This window comes from Martes martes (assembly GCF_963455335.1).
Source record: "Martes martes genome assembly, chromosome: 1".
NCBI lineage: Eukaryota > Metazoa > Chordata > Mammalia > Carnivora > Mustelidae > Martes > Martes martes.
In genome coordinates, this window is record NC_137888.1 from 198,000,842 (window position 1) to 198,025,141 (window position 24,300).

Consider the following 24,300-nt stretch of genomic DNA (forward strand, 5'->3'; position numbering starts at 1 on the left):
AGTGTCCTCCCCAAAAAACGAGGAAGAAATTAAGACATTTCCAGGTAAGCAAAATCTGAGGGAGTTGTTATTGAACCCTGCAAGAAATGCTGAAGTTCTTCCAGTTGAAATGACAAAGAAGCTAAACAGTAACCAAAGCCATATGAAGAAATAAAGGTCTCTGGTAAAGATAAACACAGGGGCACTTATAAAAGCCAGTATTATTGTAACTTTGGTTTGTAACTCCACTTTTTATTTTGCACATGATTTAAAAGACAGATAGATACACAGGCAGCTCTTTCTGTCTATGGGTCCTGTCTCCATGCTTTAATAAAAACACAGTTGTGTGGATGCCTCAGTGGCTCAGTTGGTTAAGTGACTTCTTGGGCCCAGGTCATGATCCTGGAGTACCAGGACCCCACATGGGGCTCCCTGCTCAGCAAGGAGTCTGCTTTTCCCTCTGACCCTCCTCCACCATGCTATCTCTCTCTCTATCTCAATTCTTTCTCTCAAATAAATAAAGAAAATCTTTTTTTCTTTTTAAAATTTATTTATGACAGAGAGATAGCGAGAGAGGGAACACAAGCTCCAGGGGAGCTGGAGAGGGAGAAGCAGGCTCCCCGCTAAGCAGGGAGCCAATATGGGGCTTGATCCCAGGACAGTGGGATCACAATCTGAGCCGAAGGCAGACGCCCAATGACTGAGCCACCTAGGCACCCCAATAAATAAAATCCTAAAAAAAAAAGAAAAAAAAGAAAAACCCTGTGTGCACCAAAAATAAATAATAAAAGACAGATGCATAAAGAACAGTTATTAATCTAGGTTACTGAGGACACAATTTATAAAGATGTTAGCTATGACACTGGTAACAGAAAGAGAAGATGCTTTACAGAAGTGGAGTTTTTGTATGCTACTGAACTTCAGTTGATATAAATTCAAATTAAGTTGTTATAACTGTTGGATGTTAAATGTAATTCCCATGGTAACCACAAAGAATACACATGCAAGAAAATGCGAAGAGAATCAAAACATTTCACCACAAAAAAAAAAAAAAAAAACAACAAAAATAACTGAATATAAAGAAGCCAACAATGGGAGAAACAAAGGACAAAAAAAGCTATAGAGCATATAGAAAACAAAAAGCAAAATGGCAGAAGTCCCTCCTTATCAGTAATTACTTTCAATGTAAAGTTTAAACTTTTTACAAAAAGAAATGGGCAGAATAAATGAAAAAAAACATGATCTAACTGCAGAGGATCCTTGAACAACACAAGTTTAAATTGCAATGAGTTTTTTCACAGATTTTTCTTTTCAATTCACAGATTTTTTTTCAAAAAATATAGTGAAAAAATTACTGGAGATTTATGACAAAGCAGATGAACCATGTAATCTAAAAATACTGATTAAAACTAAGAAAAAGGTATATAATAAAGGCATAAAATATATGTAGATATCAGTGTATTTTATCATTTACTACCATAAAATACACACAGAACTATTATAAGAAGTTAAAATTTGGGGTGCCTGGGTGGCTCAGTTGGTCAAGCGTCTGGCTCTTGATTTTGGCTCAGGTCATGATCTCAGGGTCCCAGGATGGAACCCTATGTTGGGCTCCCTGTTCAGCATGGAGTTTGCTTGTCTCCCTCTGCCCCTCCTTCCACTCTCATGAGGACTCTCCCTCTCTCTAAAGTAAGTAAGTCTTTTACTAAAAAAGGTAAAATTTATCAAAACTTACAGGGCACCTGGGTGGCTCAGTCGGTTAATCGACTCCCTTCAGCTCAGGTCATGATCCCGGAATCCCGGGATCGAGTCCCGCATCGGGCTCCCAGCTCCACGGGGAGTCTGCTTCTCCCTCTCACCTTCTCCTTGCTCATGCTCTCTCTCACAGTCTCTCTCTCAAATAAATAAATAAAATCTTTGAAAAAAAACAAAAACAAAAAAACTTACAAACTCACAGACCATAAGTGGTATAATCTGCAGTTGAGAAAAAATGTAAACAAATGTAAAGGTACTGTCTGAAATCATAATTGCACAAAATTAACTGTAGTACATACTGTACTACTGTAATAATTCCGCAGTCACCTCCTGCTGCTACTGCGGTGTGCTCAAGTGTTGCAAGTATCCTCTTAGAAAAAAAAAATGTCACTAATCATCTCTGCAGAGGCAGTTATTCTTTCTGGCAAATTGCATTATCACAGTAAAAAGTGATTTCTCCTGGTTCTCCTGTTATTTTTCATGTTTAATGCAACACCATAAACCTTGAATAACACCATGGGACCCATACAAAGTGCCATCACTGATGCTAAAGTCTTCCCAAGAAGCAGAGTAGCCATGAAACTACAAGAAACAGTCAAATTGGTTGATATGTAACACAGAGGTTTGCGGTTGCAGTTGTCTGCTGTTTCAAGATAAATGAATCCAGTGTAAGGACCGTGGGGAAAAAAAAAGAAAAGAAAAGAAAAAGAAAATTCATGAAGCCATCACTGCAGCTACACCAGCAGGCCGGAAAACCTTGTAATTTTTATAAGATATCTTTTTATCTCATATTGAAAATGCAGCTTTTATGTGGGTGCACGATTGCTGTAAGAAAGGCATACTTAGGGGCGCCTGGGTGGCTCAGTGGGTTAAGGCTTTGCCTTCGGCTCAGGTCGTGGTCTCGGGGTCCTGGGATCGAGCCCTGCATCAGGCTCTCTGCTCAGCAGGGAGCCTGCTTCCCCTCTCTCTGCCTGCTGCTCTGCCTACTTGTGATCTCTTTGTCAAATAAATAAATAAAATCTTAAAAAAAAAAAAGAAAGGCATACTTACAGGCTCTAATATGATTTGAGAAAAAGCAAAGTCATATTATATGACAACTTAATGCAGAGAAAGGTGAAAGAGCTAAAACTAGAGATTTTAATGCCAGCAAAGGATGGTTTGATAATTTTAGAAAGAGGTTTGACTTTAAAAAAATGTCAAGATAACAGGAGAGGCAGCTTCTGCCCACCAAGAAGCAGCAGCTGAGTTCTCAGGGCCACTGATAAAAATCACTGAGGAAAAAGGCTATCTGGTTTCTAATACAGATGAATGTGCCCTACTCTGGGGGCAAAAAAAAAAGCCACAAAGGACATCTATTAATAAGGAAGAGAGAGGCACGTGGGTGGCTCAGTGGGTTAAAGCCTCTGCCTTCAGCTCAGGTCGTGATCCCAGGGTCCTGGATCAAGCCCCGCATCAGGCTCTCTGCTCAGCGGGGAGCCTGCTTCCTCCTCCCTCTCTGCCTGCCTCTCTGCCTACTTGTGATTTCTGTCTGTCAAATAAATAAATAAAATCTTTAAAAAAAATAAAATAAGAAAGAGAACAGACCACCAAGATATAAGGCAAGAAGGTATAGGCTAACTCTACCGTTCTTAGGTTCATGATCCATAAGCTGCTAACCCCTAAGCCTTGAAGGGAAAAGATAAACAGCTACAAGTCTTTTGGCTGTACAAGAAGACCTGAACAAGAAACCTCTCTCTGGACTGGTTCCACGGATGCTGTCTCTCTTCCTGATTTAGAAAGTACTCTGCTGGTAAGAACTGTCTTTTTAAAGTTCTTTCCATATTGGACAAAGGCCTTGACCCCCCAGAACCCCAGGAGTTCAACAATGAAGGTGTCATAGTGGTCTACTTGCCCCCAAACATATCTCTAATTCAGCTTCTAGATCAGGGGATCATAAGGACTTTGAACGTTTCTTATACACGGTACTCTATGGAAAAGACTGTCAATGCTATGAAAGAGAACTCTGATAGAACATCATGAAAGTCTGGAAAGATTTTTTTTTTTTTAAGATTTTATTTATTTGACAGAGAGAGAGAGTGAGAGAGGGAATACAAGCAGGGGAAGCAGGAGAGGGATAAGCAGGCTTCCTGCTGAGCAGGGAGCCCAGGGTGGGGCCTAATCCCAGGACCCTGGGATAAGGACCTGAGCCAAAGGCAGACACCTAACAACTGAGACACCCAGGCGCCCCTGGAAGGATTTCTTTTTAAAGATTTTATTTATTTAGTTTAGAGACAGAGTTTGTGTGAGTGAGGAGAGGAGCAGAGGGGAAGGGAGAGGGAGAGAGAGAATCTGAAGCAGTCACTGCACTGAGCGCAGAGCCCCATGCGGGCTCGATCTCACAACCACAAAATCATGACCTGAGCTGAAACCAAGAATCAGACGTTCAACCAACTTAGCCACCAATGCACCCCAAAAGTCTGGAAGGATTATACCACTGAAGATGCCACTGTTGTAGGAAAAGCCATGAAAGCCATTATGCCTGAAACAGTAAGTTCCTGCTGGAGAAAACCGTGTCCAGATGGTGTGATGACTTCACGGATTTACAAAAGAGGAAACCAAGGAAATCATGAAAGAGTGGATACAAAAAGGTGGGGGTGAAGGGTTTCAAAATACGGATCTTGGAGAAATTCAAGAGCTAACACATACCACCCAAGAAAAATTAAAAGAGGATGACTCGCTGGAGATGAGTACTTTCATTTTTATTTTTTTAAGATTTTATTTATTTATTTGACAGACAGAGATCACAAGTAGGCAGAGAGGCAGGTAGAGAGAGAGGAAGGGAAGCAGGCCTCCTGCTGAGCAGAAAGCCCTATGCGGGGCTCGATCCCAGGACCCTGGGATCATGACCTGAGCCGAAGGCAGAGGCTTTAACCTACTGAGCCACCCATGTGCCCCGATAAGTACTTTCAAACCATGCCCAAGAAAGAGGAAGAAGATGTAGAAGAAACGAGGGGCACCGGGGTGGCTCAGTTAGTTAAGAGTCTGCCTACAGCTCAGGTCATGATCTCAGGGTCCTGAGACTGAGCCCTCCATCGGGCTCCCTGCTCACCAGTACGTCTGTCTGTCCTTCTTCCTCTGACCCTCTCCCTGTTCATGCGTGCTCGCTCTCTCTCCCTTTCAAATAAATAAATAAAAACTTAAAAAAAAAAAAAAAAACCAGACGCAGAAGAAGCAATCCCAGAAAACAAACTGATATCAGACATCTGACTGCATTCTGATTATTGAAGACGGCTTTTGACTTCTTCGATGATCCAGACTTTCTAAGGTACAAGCACTGAAACTTATGCAAACAGTGGATGGATTGTGGAACCACCATAGAAACAATTTTAGAGATACTAGAAACCAGAAAAGTCAGAAATTAGGATGCATTTCCATAAAGTTATAGAGCGTGTAGGCCTTTCCTGCTTCTAGTTCTACCTCATCCACCTCTTCTACCTTTGCCACTTGAGAGGGCAAGACCAACTCCCACGGTGAATAGTTAATAAACTCCTCTGTTGTTGGGGCGCCTAGGTGGCTCAGTGGGTTAAAGCCTCTGCCTTCGGCTTGGGTCATGATCCCAGGGTCCTGGGATTGAGCCCCACATCGGGCTTTCTGCTTAGCGAGGAGTCTGCTTCCCTTCCTCTCTCTCTGCCTGCCTCTCTGCCTACTTGTGATCTCTGCCTGTCAAATAAATAAATAAAATCTTTAATAAATAAATAAACTTCTCTGTTTATATGTGCTTTGTGTGAAAATACAGTAACTGCATGGCAAGAACCACGTGAGATGTTTTGTGTCATCATCACCCAAGTACTCATCATGTAGAACATCATGTGCGAGACTTGAATGGAAGTGGACAGATTAGTGATATTTAACAGAAAATTCATATTGTGTTAGTTTTCTTACTGTTTTACAACACTGCTTTCAAAGAATTACATTACCATACACTATGCCTCTCTCTCCTGTAATTGGAGAAATTGCATATCAGCCTATCATCACAGTTAAGTGTTTTGTTTTTTTTTTTAAAGATTTTATTTATTTATTTGACAGACAGAGATTACAAGTAGACAGAGAGGCAGGCAGAGAGAGAGGGAAGCAGGCTCCCTGCTGAGCAGAGAGCCCGATGCGGGACTCGATCCCAGGACCCTGAGATCATGACCTGAGCTGAAGGCAGCGGCTTAACCCACTGAGCCACCCAGGCGCCCCCACAGTTAAGTGTTTTTTTAAATCTAACAATGTGGGGTGTCTGGGTGGGTCAGTTGTGAAGCATCTGTCTTTGGCTCAGGTCATGATCCCAGGGTCCTGGAATTGAGCCCCGCATCGGGCTCCCTGCTCAGCAGGGAGTCTCCTTCTCCGACTCCACCTGCTTGTGTTCCCTCTCTCCCTGTTTCTCTCTCTGTCAAATAAATAAAATCTTAAAAAAAAAAATCTAAGGATGTTTCCTATGGACATTGGGGAGGGTATGAGCTATGGTGAGTGCTGTGAATTGTGTAAGACTGATGACTCACAGACCTGTACCCTGAAGCAAATAATGTATGTTAATAAAAATAAATAAATAAAATCTAACGTTTCCAATACTGTATTATGAATATGATTGTAATACTATACAACATAAAAAAATTTTTTTAATGATTCATTCATTAATATATAGGCTAGGCTACCACAAAACAATTATACTGCTGCTTCTTTGGTATCAATGCATGAATCATTATACCTGTAAACAAATACAAATTTTTTTCTTTTCCTTTTTATTTTATTTATTTGCTTGAGAGAGAGAGAGTGAGAGAGAAAGCATGAGAGGGGAAAGGCTCAGAGGGAGAAGGAGACTCCCTGCTGAGCAGGGAGCCCGATGCGGGACTGGATCCCGGGACTCCAGGATCATGACCTAGGCTGAAGGCAGTCGCTTAACCAACTGAGCCACCCAAGGCACCCACAAATTTCTTTTTCATAGAATCTTCTCATTTTTAAAAAAAATATTTATTTATTTATTTATTTGTCTATCTATCTGCTTATTTTAAGATTTTATTTATTTGTCAGAGAACAAGAGAACAAGCAGGGGGAACAGCAGGCAGAGGAAGAAGCAGGTTCCTCGCTAAGCAGGGAGTCTGATGTGGGACTCGATCCCAGAACCCTGGGATCATGACTCGAGCCAAAGGCAGCGTAATCAAGTCAGACACCCAACCGACTGAGCACACAGGTGCTCCAATCTTCATTTTTGATGTCTAATTTTAGTAACATGTATAAACATCTATACTGTTTTTATCATATGAGATAATATCAAGGGGCCCTGGGTGGCTCAGTTGGTTAAGCGTCTGCCTTCAGCTCAGGTCATGATCCCAGGGTCCTGGGATCAAGTCCTGCATCAGGCTCCTTGCTCAGTGGGGTGCCTGCTTCTCCTTCTCCCTCTGCTGCTCCCCCTGCTTGTGTTCTCTCTCTCTCTGACAAATAAAATCTTAAAAAATAAAAAAAAGACAGTATTGATAATTCATTTTGTAAACTGACAATGTAATTGTATGGTATTGATTAAAAAACATTACAGGGGCAGCTGGGTGGGTCAGTGGGTTAAGCCTCTACCTTTGGCTCAGGTCATGATCTCAGGGTCCTGAAATCGAGCCCTGCATCGGGCTCTCTGCTCAGTGGAGAGCCTGCTTCCCACTCTCTCTCTGCCTGCCTCTCTGCCTACTTGTGGTCGTTGTCTGTCAAATAAATAAATAAAATCTTAAAAAATAAAAATAAAAAAATTATAGTACTGTAAATGAATTTTCTCTTGTGATTTTAATAACATTTTCTTTTCTCTAGTTTATTATAAGAATACAGTATGTACTTCATACAACATACAAAATATGTGTTGACTGTTTATCTTACCTATAAGGCTTCTGGTCAACAGTAAACTATTAGTAGTTAAGTTTGCGGGAGTCAAAACTTATACAGACTTTCAATAGTGCATGGAGCCAGCACCCCAACCCACCGCATTGCTCAAGGACCAACTGCATATGCTGTATATGTATAACTGTATAAGCTGTCTATGCTTCAAGAGACTCACTTGAGATCCAAAGACACAAATAGGTTGAAAGTGAAAAGATGGAAAACATATTCCATGCAAATAGTAACCAAATGAAAGCTGGGGAGCTAGATTAATATCAGACAAAACAGACTTGGAATCCAAAGTTTATGAAAGACAAAGGAAGACATTATATATTAAAAGATTCAAGGATGCCTGGGTGGCTCAGTTGGTTAAGCGACTGCCTTCTGCTCAGGTCATGATCCTAGAGTCCCAGAATCGAGTCCCACATCTGGCTCCCTGCTCAGCAGGGAGTCTGCTTCTCCTGCTGATCTCTCTCATGTTCTCTCTCTCTAATAAATAAATAAATAAATCTCTTTTTTTAAATAAAAATAAAGGTTTGAAAAAATATAGCAAGAAGATAAAATAATCCTAAATATTAAGAGTAGAACACTCTCAATATACATGGAACAAAAACTGAAAACATGTGAAGAGAAAAATAAACCGTTCTCTAATAGTTGGAGACTTGAAACTCCACCTTCCATAACAGATAAAGTCGACCAAACAGAGTAAATGGAAATAGAGAACACAATAAACCAACTAGACCTAACAAACACATACGAACACTCTACACAACGGAAGCAGAATCACATCTCAAGTGCACCTGGGCTAGTCTCCAGAATGGACCACTGATTAAACCACAAACATGTCTCAATAGATATAAAAAGAGAGATACTATATAAGTATCTTCTCCAACCAACAGGGATGAGGTTAAAAGTCATAACATAAGGAAAACTAATATTCACAAAATTTGAAATGCATTACCTGACTTTCCAGTTCCTCTTCTAGGAATTCATTCTCTAGAAACTTACAGTGAGGTGACACGTTTACAAACACCCACAGTGCAGCACTGTTTGTAATAGCAAGATTATAAAATCTAAATGTACATCAACATAGTATACTGCACTACTGAAAGGCCATGCAATTCTCAAAAAAACGAGGGAGCTATGTGAACTGATCAAGGATAAGCTATCGATACGAAATACTATTTATAATATCATCCCATCGGCGCAAAATAGACTACCGCAAAAAAGTGAGTGAAATGAATTTTTTGGTTTCCCAGTGCATATACATGTTTACACTACATGGTAGTTTATTAAGTGTGGAGTAACATTTATCTAAACATACAATGCACGTACCTTAATTAAAAAAGACTTTATTGTTAAAAATCGCTAACCATCATCTGTGCTTTTAGCAAATTGTAATCACTGAACACAGATCACCATAACAAATACGGTAACAATGAAAAGGCTAAAATATTCTGAGAATGTGATACAGAGATACAAAGCAAGCAAATGCTCTTGGAAAATGGCACTGACAGACTTGCTTAACTCAGGGTAGCCACAAACCTTCTTCAATCTGTAAAAAAATACAGTATCTGCAAAATGTAAAAGAACAACCCCCGTAAATATAACTAAGCTAGGGGACTCATACTTCTTGATTTTAAAACTTACTACAAAGTTACAGTAATTAGGAGAGTGTGGCAGATCAATGTTACAGAGGGGCCTGCCACCTAAACTGCCCAGATTCTACCTCCGACACATGCTACACCAATAAGTAAAAGGACCCTTTGGTGAGTTCGAAAGACTAGGAAGAAACTACTGCAGGTACAGATCTGGATGAGTAGCAATTAGTCAAATGAGAATTTTGAAGACTGAAGTGAAAAATGGTTCCATATGCATAGCTGTTGAACAGGGGTCAGCTGCTTCAGAAGATGGTAAGCATTATACTAAACTACAGGCTACACTCCTAGTGACACGCTTCTGTTGAACTCTGCAGCCACACTACTCTAGAATCTAAAGACTGGTTTCCTGGAAGCTGACCAGTGAGTCTGGCAAAAAAGAAGCCCCACTGCAGGTCAGTACTCTTTATGGTTGGAACGACGATGGTAGCTGACTGTTTTCGTGCCTCTTCCACCTTTCATTCTTCATTAATAAAGCGTTTTTCAGAGGTGCCTGAGTGGCTCAGTTGGTTGAGCATTCGACTCAATTTCAGCTCAGGTCGTAACCTCAGGGTCATGAGATGGAGCCCTATGCTGGGCTCCGTGCTCAGCAGAAGGTCTGCTTGAGAATGTCTCTCTCTCCCTCTCCCTCTGCCCCTCCTCCTGCTTACCTGTGTGCTCAGTCTCTCTCTCAAATAAACCTTTTTAAAAAAAGAATAAATAAATAAATAAAGTGTTCTTGGCAAACACTTCCACTCTGGTCCATCTTGCAAAGGTCCAAGAATTTTACCTCTAACAGCATAATTTGAATACACAGGGCCATCCTTTTTAATCATGATTTCAGTTCCAAAAGCCAGCAGAGCAGAACCAGGGGTCCTATTCTATCTGCAGTAAACAGCAGCTTGATCCTGCTCCAAACACCCTCATTTTTCCCAAAGTATATGCTTTGGGCCCCCACAGGACACTTGGTTAAGAACATTGAGGGAGCATCAACAGGCAATGGTTGATTTGAGCACTTACCAAATAAGATCCACCTCTGAGGTTTTAGACAGTAGCAACTTTAATATGCACTGTGGGAATCAGCGGCTGCTGGCAGCATCTCTGTCCCTTACAAAATTTCCGTTAAAAGATTTTAGGTGTATTGGTTCCAATTACAGGGCCTCTAAAGAGACCTTAGATTTGGAAAGGGAAATGTACACACCTGCTGCCATCCCTAGATGTGGCATGTGTTTCCCAGGCTCCCTCTCCAGAACCATATCCTGATTCCTTTTTTTTTTTTTTTTTCAAATTTTATTTATTTATTTGGCAGACAGAGATCACAAGTAGGCAGAGAGGCAGGCAGAGAGAGAGGGGGAAGCAGGCTCCCTGCTGAGCAGAGAGCCTGATGCGGGGCTCAATCCCAGGACGCTGGGATCATGACCTGAGCTGAAGGCAGAGGCTTTAACCTACTGAGCTACCCAGGCACCCCTCCTGATTCCTTTTCAATGGTACTTGCTTGCCTACCATCATACGATACTTAAAAGCTGATTAAAATGGATCAGACATAAATGCAGAAGCTAAAACTACAAAGCTTCTAAAAGAAAACATAGGAGAAAATCTTTTTGAGCTTTTTGTTAGCAAAGTCTTCTATAAAAGATCCAAAAGCATGAACCATTAAAAAAATTTTTTAAATTAAAAACTTTTTTTCAAAAGACACTGTTTAAAAAATGAATAGGCAAACTATGGAATAGGAGTAAATATTTGTAACACACATCTGACAATTACTTACTATTATTAGTCATAAGGAAAAGAGATTAAAACCACAACGAGATACTAAAACCCACCCAGTAGAACTGCTAAAATTAAAAAGACTTCTTAAAGCAAATACACAAGGATTTTCAGCAATGAGAACTCATACACTGCTGGAAAGAATGCAAGATGGTACAACCACTTTAGAAACTGGTCTGACAACACTATCCTATGACTCAGCAATTTCACTTCTAAGTATTTACCTAAGACAAATGAAAACTTGTACAAAAATGTTCATAACAGCTTTATTCATAATAGCTTAAAAAAAATGGAACCAACCCAAACACCCTTCCAAAGGAGATGAAATAAACACATAGTTTGGTGTCTTGAGGATTTCCATCCTTGCAGTAGTACACTTTAGTTAGATTTCAAATGGAGAGATCCCTTTTTGGTAAAGTGGAGAGAAGGATGAGTAAAAAGGGGAGGTGGAAAAGGAGAATCAACAAAATCCATTCTTTTTTTTCTTTTTTTTTTTTTAATTTTATTTATTTGACAAAGAGAGAGGGAACACAAGCAGGGAGAGTGGGAGAGGGAGAAGCAGGCTTCCCACTGAGCAGGGAGCCTGATATGGGGCTCAATCCCAGGACCCTGGGATCATGACCTGAGCCAAAGGCAGACGACTTTGATGACTGAGCCATCCTGGCACCCCAAGATCCATTCTTTTTTAAAAATTATTTTTGGGGGGACGCCTGGGTGGCTCAGTTGGTTGGGCGGCTGCCTTCGGCTCGGGTCATGATCCCAGGGTCCTGGGATCGAGTCCCACATCGGGCTCCTTGCTCGGCGGGGAGCCTGCTTCTCCCTCTGCCTGCCTCTCTGTCTGCCTGTGCTCACTCTCTCTGACAAATAAATAAAATCTTTAAAAAAAAAAAAAATTATTTTTGGGGACATCTGGATGAGCTCAGTCAGTTGAGCATCCAACTCTTGATTTCGGCTCAGGTCATGATCTCAGGGTCCTGGGATCAAGCCCCATGCTGTGCTCTGCACTCAATGTGGAGTCTGCTTGTTCCTCTTCCTCTGCTTCTCCCATCACTCTCTTTCTCTCTCTCAAATAAATACATACTTTTTTAAAAATTATTTTTAGAAATTATTATATATAAAATTTACCATTTTAACCATATTTAAGTGTATAGTTCAGTGGCATTAAATAGATTCATGCTACATAACCATCATCCCCATCCATCCACTGAACTTTTTTCTTCCTGCAAAACTGAAAATTTGTACTCATTACAGTAGTTCCTCATTTCCCTCTCAACAGTCCTCAGCAACCACCATTCTGTTTACTGTCTCTACAATTCTGAATACTCTATGTACTTCATTATACTAGTGGAACCATATAATATTTGACCTTTTGTGATTGGCTTATTTCACTTAGCATAATATCTTCGAGGTTCAGCCACACTGCAGCATCTATTAGAATTTCATTACTTTTTTTTTTTTTTAAGATTTTATTTATTTGGCAGACAGAGATCACAAGTAGGCAGAGAGGCAGGCAGAGAGAGAGAGGAAGGGAAGCAGGCTCCCTGTGGAGCAGAGAGCCCTATGTGGGGCTTGATCCCAGGACCCTGGGATCATGACCTGAGCCAAAGGCAGAGGCTTTAACCCACTGAGCCACCCAGGCACCCCAGAATTTCATTACTTTTTTTAAACACACACACACACACACACACACACACACACACACATTTCTTTTTCCCCTAAAGAGGGAGAGAGGGGGATGGGAAGGGCAGAGGGAGAGAATCTCAAGTAGGCTCCACGCCCAGTGTGGAACCCAATGCAGGGCTCAACCTCACAACCCTGAGATCATGACCTGAGCTGAAATCAAGAGTTGATTGCTTAAATGACTGAGCCACCCAGAAGCCCCAGAATTTCATTACTTTTTAAGGCTGAGTAATATTACATTGTATGTATACACCACATTTTGTTTATCCCTTCATCCACTGATGGACAATGGGACACCTGGCTTACTTCCATCTTTTGGCTACTATGAATAACCAACCTGGGTGTACAAGTATCTCTTTCAAACTTTTGGACATATACCCAAACATGGAATTGCAGCTTTAGGGGTGCCTGAGTGGCTTAGTCAGTTAAGCATCTGCCTTCAGCTCCGGTCATGATCCCAAGGTCTTAGGATCGAGTCCCGAATCAGGCTCTCTGCTCAGTAAGGGACGAGTTTCTCTGCCTGCCACTCCCCTTGCTTGTGTTCTATTAAATGAATAAATTAAAAAATCTTAAAAAAAAAAAAGTGGAATTGCTGGATCACATGGTAATTCTATTTTTAATTTATGAGGAATCACCATACTGTTTTCCACCAGTTTCTCCATTCTACATGCCTAGCAATAGGGCACAAAGGTTCTGTGACAGACTAAATTGTGCCCCCCCATCCCATTCATATGCTAAACTCCTAGCCCCCAATGGGTTTGTACCTGAAGAGAGGGCCTTTAAGGACATAAGGTTAAAAGAGGTCTTTTTTTTTTTTTTTTGAAGATTGTATTTATTCATTTGACAGACAGAGATCACAGGTAGGCAGAGAGGCAGGCAGAGAGAGAGGAAGGGAAGCAGGCTCCCTGCCAAGTAGAGAGCCCAACTCGGGGCTCAATCCCAGGACCCTGGGATCATGACCTGAGCCGAAGGCAGAGGCTTTAACCCACTGAGCCACCCAGGTGCCCCTAAAAGAGGTCTTAAGAGTAGGACTCTAATCCAGTAAGTCTGGTGTCAGAGGAAGAGACACTGGAAACGCATGCACAGAGGAAAGTGTGTGCGGACACAGCAAGAAGGCAGCCTCCTTCTGCAAGCCAAGGAGAAAGGCCTTACCAAAACCCAACCCTGCTGATCCCTTGATCTTAGAGTTTAGCCTCCAGAGCAAGAGAAAATAAATTTCTGTTATTTAAGCCACCTCATCTGTGGTATGCTATTATAGCAGTCCTAGGAAAATAATACAAGTTCCAATTTCATCCACACCATCTTCTTATTTTGTTTTGGAGGTGTTTTGTTGTTGTTCCGATAATCATCACCCTAATGGGTGTGCAGTGGCATTTCCCTGTCATTTTGATTTGCATTTCCCTAATCATTCATGATGATGAACCTCTTTCCATGGACTTACTGGCCACCTGTATAACCTTCTTTAGAGAAATGACTATTGAAGTCCTTTGCCCATTTTTGAATCAGGTTGTATTTTTGTTGTTGAGTTTAGAACCTTACTATATACTCTGGATATTAATTCCTTATCAGATATGTGATTTACAAATATCTTCTCCAATTCTGTGGGGTGCATTTTTACTCTGTTCACAGTGTTCTTTGGTGAAGGAAAGTTTTTCATTTTGATGAAGTCTAATTTGTCTATTTTTCCTTTTGTTGACTATGTCTTTGGTGTCATACCCAGGAGATCATTTCCAAATCCAATGTATTTATGGTTTTAGTTCTTTTTTTTTTAAGATTTTATTTATTAATTTGAGAGAGAGTGCACAATCAGGGGGAAGAGGAAGAGGGAGAAGTAGATGCCCAGCTGAGCCAGAAGCCCAACATGGGGCTTGATCCCAGGACCAGGAGATCAGGACCCAAACCGAAGGCAGGCATTTAACCATCTAGGTGGCCATCCAGGTGCCCCTAGTTCTTACATTTAGAAGCAAGATTCATTCTTAGAAGAATATTTATGGAAGGTGAAGTTTTGTACACTTATTCCTTTAAATCCATACATATGCAAGGATGCCTGGGTGGCTCAGTCAGTTGACCACTGGACTCTTGATTTTGGCTCAGGTCATGATCAGGTCGTGAGACTGAGCCCCATGTCAGGCTCCACACTCAGTGCAGTCTGCCTCTCTCCCTCCATCTCCCTCTGCCCCTTCCCCTGCTCATACATTCTCTTTCTCTCTATAAAATGAATAAATCTTTTAAAAAGGGGCACCTGGGTGGCTCAGTGGGTTAAAGCCTCTGCCTTCAGCTAAGGTCATGATCCCAGGGTCCTGGGATGGAGCCCCACATCAGGCTCTCTGCTCAGCGGGGAGCCTGCTTCCTCCTCTCTCTCTCTGCCTGCCTCTCTGCCTACTTGTGATCTCTATCTGTCAAATAAATAAATAAAATCTTAAAAAAAAAAAAACCTTTAAAAATATACATATACATATGCCTGCATTCCCCCTGGAATGATTTTGTGTACCCATAGGTTGAAGACTGTAGTTTGAAGAACCTACGCTTATACTTCTCTATCACTCAACTTCTTTTTTTGCCCATATTCCCATTCTGTAGACTGCTGCTTTTTTGCTTATAAACACTCAAGTCTTTCTCATGCAAAAATACACACACACAAAAATACAAAATCTTTAAATATATATATATATATATATATATATTTTTTTTGGAGAGACAGACACAGTGAGAGAGGAACACAAGTAGGGGAAGGGGAAGAGGGAGAAGCAGACCTCCTGCCAAGCAGGGAGCTGGATGTGGGGCTCAATCCCAGGACCCCAGCATCACGACAGGCAGACCCGTAACGACTGAGCCACCCAGGCACCCCACCTTTAAATATTATTTAAATAAATGTCCACCAAATATTGCTAACCCCCAAGGCTCTACACTGTTTCCTAACACTATTCTTTTTCTTTAAATTAACATATAATGTATTATTTGCTTCAGGGGTACAGGTCTGTGAATCATCAGTCTTAAACACAATTCACAGCACTCACCATAGCACATACCCTCCCCAATATCCATAACCCAGCCACTCTATCCCTCCTCCCCCCACCCCCCAGCAACCCTCAGTTTGTTTCCTGAGATGACAAGTCTCTCATGGTTTGTCTCCCTCCCCAGTCCCATCTTGTTCCATTTTTCCCCTCCCTACCCCCCATAACCTGCCTCTCAAATTCGTCATTCAGAGCGATCATATGATAATTGTCTTTCTTGGATTGACTTATTTCACCTTAGCACTATTCTTGATCCACATGCCACCCCTAGGTGCTATGAACTGAATGTTTGTACCCACCCCTCCACATTCTTTTTTTTTTTTTTTAAGATTTTGTTTATTTATTTGACAGACAGATCACAAATAGGCAGAAAGGCAGGCAGAGAGAGGAAGGGAAGCAGACTCCCTGCTGAGCAGAGAGCCCGATGTGGGGCTCCATCCCAGGACCCTGGGATCATGATCTGAGCCGAAGGCAGATGCTTTAACCCACTGAGCCACCCAGGTGCCCCCCCACCCCCCACATTCTTATGTTGAAGCCCTAATACCCAATGTGATGATATTTGGAGGTGGGGGCCTTGAGAGGTAACTGGGTCATGAGAGTGGAGCACTTGTGAATGGGATTAGTGCCCTTATAAGAGAAGACCCAAAAAAAAAAAAAAAAATGATTTGTCTCTCAGCCAAATAAAGACACAGTAAGAAGGCAGCTGTCTGCAAATCAAAAGGATTTTCACCTGGACCAAATCAGAAGGAACCCTGACCTTGAACTTCCCTGTCCCAAGAACTGTGAGGAATAAATTTTTACTGTTCAAGTCACCCAGTCCATGTTACTTTGTTATGGCAGCCAAAGCTGACTAGACATGAGGAATTGCATCTATTCCCAATTTAATCACAGTAACTGCCATCTCTACAATGATAATTTCCACATCCCTATCTTCTTCTTAGATTTCCCCTGTAAAGTCCAAATTGCCTGCCAGAAATCACCACTTGGCTATCTCACAGGAATCTCAAAGTCATGTACAAATTAGACTTAATACTGCAGGAAGACATTTAAATACTTCATTAAAGCTGCTTTTTCTTATAACAGAAATTTCCCAGGGCACCTGGGTGGCTCAGTCGGTTAAGTGTCTGCCTTTGGCTCAGGTCATGATCTCGGGGTCCTGGAACTGAGCCCCACATCAGGCTCCCTGCTCAATGGTGAGCCTGCTTCTTCTCCTGCTCCCTCTGCTTGTGCACACACACCCTCTCTAATAAATAAATAAATATTTTTAATAAAGAAAGAAATAGAAATTCCCCAGGGTTTAAATATTTTTATATCCTGATTCCTAATAGCAGCAAATTAGTCAGGCTCCTAATTCAAGAGTGAGTTTTGTAAGCCAGTACAGTGTAGGAGAAAAGGCCTAAAAGTGCCATCTCTAGACATACTCTGCTTAGGTTCAGAGCTGGATTGGCTGAAGGTAAAACTTGTTTCTGCCACACCACAGGACCTTAAGCCAAGTATTTAACTAAATGCTTCAGTTTACTTATATGTAAAATCAGTATAAAGCTAATGTCTACTTCATATTGTTATCAGAACTGAATGAAAATGCAAATCTATTAAAACAGTGGCCAATAAGTAAAATACTCAATAAATGTTACCTATTAGTACTCGAAGAGTTTATTTCAAAAATCACTGAGATTCCCACTGAGGCAGTCTGATTTGGCTAAATGATTGACATTAAAAATCTGATCTTCCAATTAGATTATATGACATTTTATAAATTAAGTCTGCTGCTCTAAAGTCTATATATATATAAAGCATACATACAATATATATTATGCCAAAAAATACATCCTTTGCGGCCATTTACGATAGAAATGTTAAAGCACTAACACTGACTTAAAAATGTGTAAGGTGGGGCGCCTGGGTGGATCAGAGGGTTAAGTCTCTGCCTTCGGCTCAGATCATGATCTCAAGGTCCGGGGATCAAGCCCCGAATCAGGCTCTCTGCTCAGCGGGAAGCCTGCTTCTCCCTCTCTCTGCCTGCTTTTCTGCCTACTTGTGATCTCTGTCAAACAAATAAATAAAATCTTTTTAAAAAAATGTGTAAGATGGTAATAAGTTTTTCAAAATTTTAGGGGGAAATTTTTTTTAATTTTAGGTGGTCCAAGAATAAAAGGATTTCAAGACCACTGATCTAGTGCATGTGTTTTTTGTTTTGTTTTGTTTTTTAAGATTTTATTTATTTGACAGAGAGAGAGAGCATACAAGCAGGGGGAGTGGCAGAGAGAGGGAGAAGCAGACTCCCCACTGAGCAGGGAGCCTGATGCAGGGCTGGATCCAGGACCCTGGGGATCATGACCTGAGACGAAAGCAGACCTTAACCAACTGAGCCACCCAGGCGCCCCATAGTGCTTGTGTTTTAGAGTCAGAATGCCTGGTTTGAACCAAAACTCCAGTTTTCTTTTTTTAAGAAAGATTTTATTTATTTATTTGACAGAGAGAGAGAGAACTCGAGAGGGAAAGCAAGAGCAAGCACAGGAGGGGGAGCAGCAGGCAGAGGGAGAGAATGAGGGAGAAGCAGACCCACCAGGCAGGGCGCCCAATGCAGGGCTTGATCCCAGGACTGGGATCATTACCTGAGCCGAAGGCAGACGCGTAATGGCTGGGCCACCCAGGTGCCCCAGAACTCCAGTTTGCACCTCTGAGAAATTACTTAACTTCTATATGTCTCAAAGCTCTCCTATGTTATAGAAATAATGGAACCCACCTCATACGATTACTATCAGGAGTAAATGAGATCATGCATAAGAAGCAATCATATTCATAGCCCCATTGTTCATAATAGCCCCAAACTGGAAATAGTCCAAGTGTCCATTGATAAGTGAATGGCTGAACCAAAAGAAATATACCATAAAAAAGAATGTAACAACATGGATGAACCTCAAAAAAGCATTGCAAGTGAAAGAAGCCAGACACAAATGAAAGAATTGTATAATTCCAATTATATGAAATTTCTAGAAAACATAAAACTACAGAGATACGAAGCAAATCAGTAGATACTAGGAATTGCAGTTGGAGAAGTGGGGATAAACAACAAACAGGAAGTAAGGAATGTTTTGAGGTGCTGGAAATCTAAATCTGAACAGTAGTAATGATTACATCAAAATGAACACTTACAATGAAGGAATTTTATATGTAAACTATGTCTCCAAAAAAAGTTTTAAAGAATTTTATTTTTTTTATTTTTATTTTTTTAAAGATTTTATTTATTTATTTGAAAGATCACAAGTAGGCAGAGAGGCAGGCAGAGAGAGAAGGGAGGAAGCAGGCTCCCCGCTGAGCAGAGAGCCTGATGCGGGGCTCGATCCCAGTCCTGGGATCATGACCTGAGCCAAAGGCAGAGGCTTTAACCCACTGAGCTACCCAGGCGCCCCAAGAATTTTATTTTTTTAAGATTTTATTTATTTATTTATTTGACAGAAAGGGAAAGAGAGAGAGATCACAAGTAGGCAGGCAGAGAGAGAGGGGGAAGCAGGCTCCCTGCTGAGCAAAGAGCCGGATGTGGGGCTCGTTCCCAGGACCCTGAGATCATGACCTGAGCCACAGGCAGAGGCTTAACCCACTGAGCCACCCAGGTACCCCAAAAGTTTTAAAGAATTTTAAAACAATGTAACAAATACTATTACTACTACTACTATGCTCAGATTTTTTTTTAAAAGATTTTATTTATTTATTTGACAGAGAGAGATCACAACTAGGCAGAGAGGGAGGCAGAGAGAGAGGGGGAAGCAGGCTCTGCGCTGAGCAGAGAGCCCGATGTGGGGCTCGATCCCAGGACCCTGGGATCATGACCTGAGCTGAATACAGAGGCTTTAACCCACTGAGCCACCCAGGCACCCCTATGCTCAGATTTTTAAAATCATAATAGCATTAAGCTGGAAAGGACCTTCCTGAGTATGTCTAATCCTACTCTCCAAAATGAGAGTAATAAAGACAAGCATAGCTGAATGCTGACTCTACCACAGTTAAGCACTCTCATTTATTCATTGCAAGTCCTCTGTAGGGTAAACACAGTTACTATTCCCACTTTATTATAGACCACGCAACCGAGGCTCAAACAGGTTGAGATCTGACCCAAAACAATATAACTAATATAAGAAAAAGCCAACATGCAAACTCAAGATGATCTGAGTCTAAAGCCAATGCTTAGAAAAAAAACCCATCCTGAAATTCATATGGAATTTCAAAAGACTCTGAATAGCCAAAACAATCTTGAATAAGAACATAGTTGGAGGAGACATACTTCCCAATTTCAACTTACTACAAAGCTACAGTTATCAAAACAGTGTGGTATTGGTATAAGGACAAACATACAGGGCGCCTGGGTGGCTCAGTGGGTTAAGCCGCTGCCTTTGGCTCAGGTCATGATCCCAGGGTCCTGGGATCGAGTCCCGCGTCGGGCTCTCTGCTCAGCAGGGAGCCTGCTTCCCTCTCTCTCTCTCTGCCTGCCTCTCTGTTTACTGTGATCTCTCTCTGTCAAATAAATAAATAAAAAAATATATTAAAAAAAAAAAAAAAAAGGACAAACATACAGATCAGTGGAATAGAGAAACCAGAACTAAATTCTTACATATACGGTCAGGATATTTTCAACAAGGGTATCAAGACTATCAAGGGGAAAAGACAGACTTTTCAACAAATGCGCACAGGAAAACTGGATATCCAAATGGATATCCCACTGGATATCCAGTGGGACCTTTACCTAATACCACACACCAAAATTATCTCAAAATGCATCAAAGACCTAAATGTAAGTGCTAAAACTATAAAACTCTTACAATAATAGGGGGAAATCTTCACACATTAGATTTGGCAATGATCTCTTGGCGATGACACCAAAGGCACAGTCAACAAAAGAAAAACAGGCAAATTAGACTTCATCAAAATGGAAAACTTTCCTGCATCAAAGACCACTATAAATAGAGTAAAAAAGCACCCCACAGACTGGGAGAAAATATTTGCAAGTCATATATCTGATAAAAGGTTAATATCCAGAATAGGCACATGCCCATGTTCACAGCAGCATGACTGACAATAGCCAAAAGGTGGAAACAACACAGTTGTCTACCAACAAACGAAGAAATAAACAAAATGTGACCTATTCACACCAATGGAATATTTATTCAGCCATAAAAGAGAATAAGTATGTCAATTACATCTCAATTTTTAAAATATATTTTTTGTAATTTTTAAAAAAGGAATGAAGTTTGGGGCATCTGGCTAGCTCAGCTGAAGAGTGACTAACTCTTGATCTTGGGTTTGTCAGTTTGAGCCTCATGATGGGTGCAAAGATAAATAAATAAACAAACTTAAAAAAAAGAAAAAAAGGAATGAAGTTTAGATACCTGCTATGACATTATTGGGCCATGAAAACATTATGGTAAGTGAAACAGGCCAAACATAAAGGGACAAATATTGTATGATTTCACTTATATGGGATACCTACAACAGGCAAATTCAGAGGGATTTAAGACTATAAATTAGAAGTCACCAGGGGCTAAATGGAAGGAACAATGAGAGTCACTTGCTTAATGGATAGAGTTTCTGTTCAGAATGATGAAAACGTTTTGGAAGTAGTGGTCATGGTGACACCACACTGTGTATGTAACTAATGCACTGAATTTTACACTTAAACGTGGCTTGGGGTGCCTGGCTGGCTTAATCGGAAGTGTGGCTTTTGATCTCAGGGTAATGAGTTACAGCCCATGTTGGGTGTAGAGATTCCTTAAATAAACAAACTTAAGAAAAAAATAAAAAGAAACGGTTTAAATAGCAAATTTTGTTACAACATATGTAACAAAATATATTTACCACAACCTTGTAAGGAAATTAGCAATGTAATATATAAAAAGCATTGAATTACACACTTTAAATGGTTAACTGTATGGCATACGAATTATGAATTATATCTCAACAAAACTGCTTTAAAAAAAGACAACCGTGGTGGCTAACATTTATGAACACCTTCTGCACACGTGGCACTGTTCTAAGGGCATTACATACACCTCACAACAACCTCATTTCACATATGAGGAAACTTAAGTAAGGTAATTTATCCAATGTCACTGAATTAGTGGAGGAGTAAAGGATTCAAAACCTATCAGATTCCAGAGCTCCCCCAGTTACCTACTCTGATATTCTGAGTCCCACACCATGAAAGGACGGTTATAAAATGCATTCAACAGATGCCCCATTAACTAAGTGAATGAAATGAAGAAGGTATTGTGGGAGTGTAGCAGAAAAATTAATTCTGAGTACTTGGTATATGGCTAAAAAAAGTCCATCAGGGAATGATTTATAATCTTTAAGATTTCAGAACTTTCCAATAGTTTTAATTTTAATACAACCCTGAACCTGATCATTAACAGCAGTTTATACATTTAAACATCGGCACAATTTTATAACCTTGCTCAAGTATCTGCAATAAGAGAGTTCATTTAGTAACATGCACTCACCTCCCCCACCCAGGCCTTCACAAGTCTCTTCGGAAAGGCTATAAACAACCGGGGATCCTAAAGGCAACAAAAATAAACCCAACTCTGGTAACAGAATTCTATCAAGAAGGGTGCTACAGATGCTCAGAAAAGAGACCTAGTACCTTCCCTATAGGTTAAATACCTAGTTAGATGCCAGTTAATGAGACAAGGTTCATGTCCAACTTGTCTGTGTTTCACCGAAACAATAACACGCCATTAGTTACTTTATACATTGCCAGTCCTTCAGTCATCCATCAGTTCTTCATACCTCTCCCTACAGTCCTCACAAGTTTGCTGATGTTGACATTATCAACTATTCACACTGGAGGCATTACTCAACAGAAAGTTGAAGACTAACAAACCTAGGGTACAATCCAGAGTTCAGAAAATGAACCAAGTGATCAGGCACATCAGAGTCTACTGAACTCCTTCACGTATATCCAGCAACTCTGACCCTCACATGCAAAACCTGGAATATGCAAACAAAACAACAACAACAACAACAAAAAAAACCGTTACTCTTATAAAGTTTTTGTACCTTACAAAACATGACCCCTTTTATTAAAAAAAAAAAAATGCGCTTCTAGAGTTGAATCCAGCAGCACATCAATACTAAAGTTAGGAGAAAAACACAGATTTACAACGCCAAAAGGAATCTGAAGAGTAAATACGAAAAAACATCCCTCCTCTCACATTCTCCTAACGGGCGCAGAACCCACCAGACCACTCCCCCGCTTCCACGTTCTACAGCCCCGCGTGCCGGGCTCCGAGCTCTCGCACCCTGTGGTCCGGCCGAGCTCACTCGTGTCTAGCCAGGTCTAAGGACGAGGCTACGTGCTAGGCACAAGAAGGCCTCCCTCTCGAGCGATGCCTCAGAACTGGATCACATTACTGCAAAAGCAGGAAAAAAGGAAGAAAGGGCCGACAGGCAGCCCCGCAAACCAGAAACACCAAACCGTAACCACGCGCCAGCCCCCTACCCCGCAGCCGACAGCCCCGAGGCTGGACCGGTAATTCTACCACCGCACCGGGCCCCGCCCCGGGTCCGCGACCGTTCCGGGGCGTTCCTCCCGAGGGCGGCGCCTGCCTCACCACACCGCCACTTGGCTCTCTTCTTCCCGAGCGAGGCCGCGGCCGCCCCGCGACACCGAAGCCGCAGCTTCCAGGCCTCGCGGACCCGCGACTTCTATAGCGGCCGGGCAAGCTGGCTCTTTCCCCGCAGGCTCTGGCACGCCCTCTCTACTGCCCCAGGCCCTTACCGAGGCAGCGCGGCCTCCGCGGCCCGCTCCTCCTAATCTTCAGCCGCCGCCACCGACCCAGCGTCGCGGAGACCGGAACTTCCTCCGCGCCGGGCCGCTGCCTCCACAAAGGCGCCGTGCCGCCGCCTTCAGCGCTCGGCCCGCCGGGAGATAGAGTACAGCGGCAGGTCGCGCCGACTCCACTCCCGCCGTGCCTCGCGCGTGTTGGGGCGGGGCTGCCTACCGGGGCGAGCCGTGAGGGCACGCTGCTCGGCGGCGTCCAATGGGAGGGCGTGCTTCCCCAGGTCCGCGGGGCCTGCTGGGGGTTGTGGTTTAGACCCTGGTTCGTCTTCCTGTGCTCTTCGGAGTTGAACAAGACTTGCCGTCTGTCTGCCGTTGGCTTGGCCTCTCCGAATTTTGCTCTCCACCAGGAGCGCATATCAAGCCTTGGTCGGCCTAGTTCGAGGACGCCTTCTTTCCCGTCATAGTGAAGGCAATGGAAGGGAGACTTCTCCGGCCTAAGCCTTCCGGAGAAATGGTTGTCGTACCACACCAGCGCCTGACTCTTGACCCCTTCAGTCCAGGAGCTTAGCCCTTTTTGCCCAAGACCCGAGGATAGGTGCGAGAGAAGCTCTTGAATTAGGGAAGAAGTAATCAGAGAGGCTCGTCCCCTTTTCATTCTGAGGGGGTTTCCAAGTTAGGCATCCCCCGCTCAAGAATATCAAGCAAATACCGCCTATGTTAAAGGTTCAGTGGTCCTACCTGTGAGGGAAAATCCACCCACCTTCCACAGGGCCTTGCTAGATCTCAAGCAATAAATCTGGCCAAGGGTGAC

At 42.0% G+C, this 24,300-nt stretch overlaps 1 protein-coding gene across 3 annotated transcripts in view; it reads right to left on the bottom strand.

Annotated features, from left to right (window-relative positions):
- Nucleotides 1-23,683, bottom strand: part of RBM6 (RNA binding motif protein 6) — a 104,338-nt gene extending 80,655 nt beyond the window's left edge. For 2 of the 3 annotated variants that reach the window (XM_080797477.1, XM_080797478.1), the window contains exon 1: nucleotides 23,487-23,683. The gene's annotated coding sequence lies outside the window, so the exon portion shown is untranslated. The remainder of the gene's footprint in view (nucleotides 1-23,486) is intronic. The other variant, XM_080797479.1, reaches the window with a different exon arrangement.
- Between the last annotated feature and the right edge of the window lie 617 nt (nucleotides 23,684-24,300).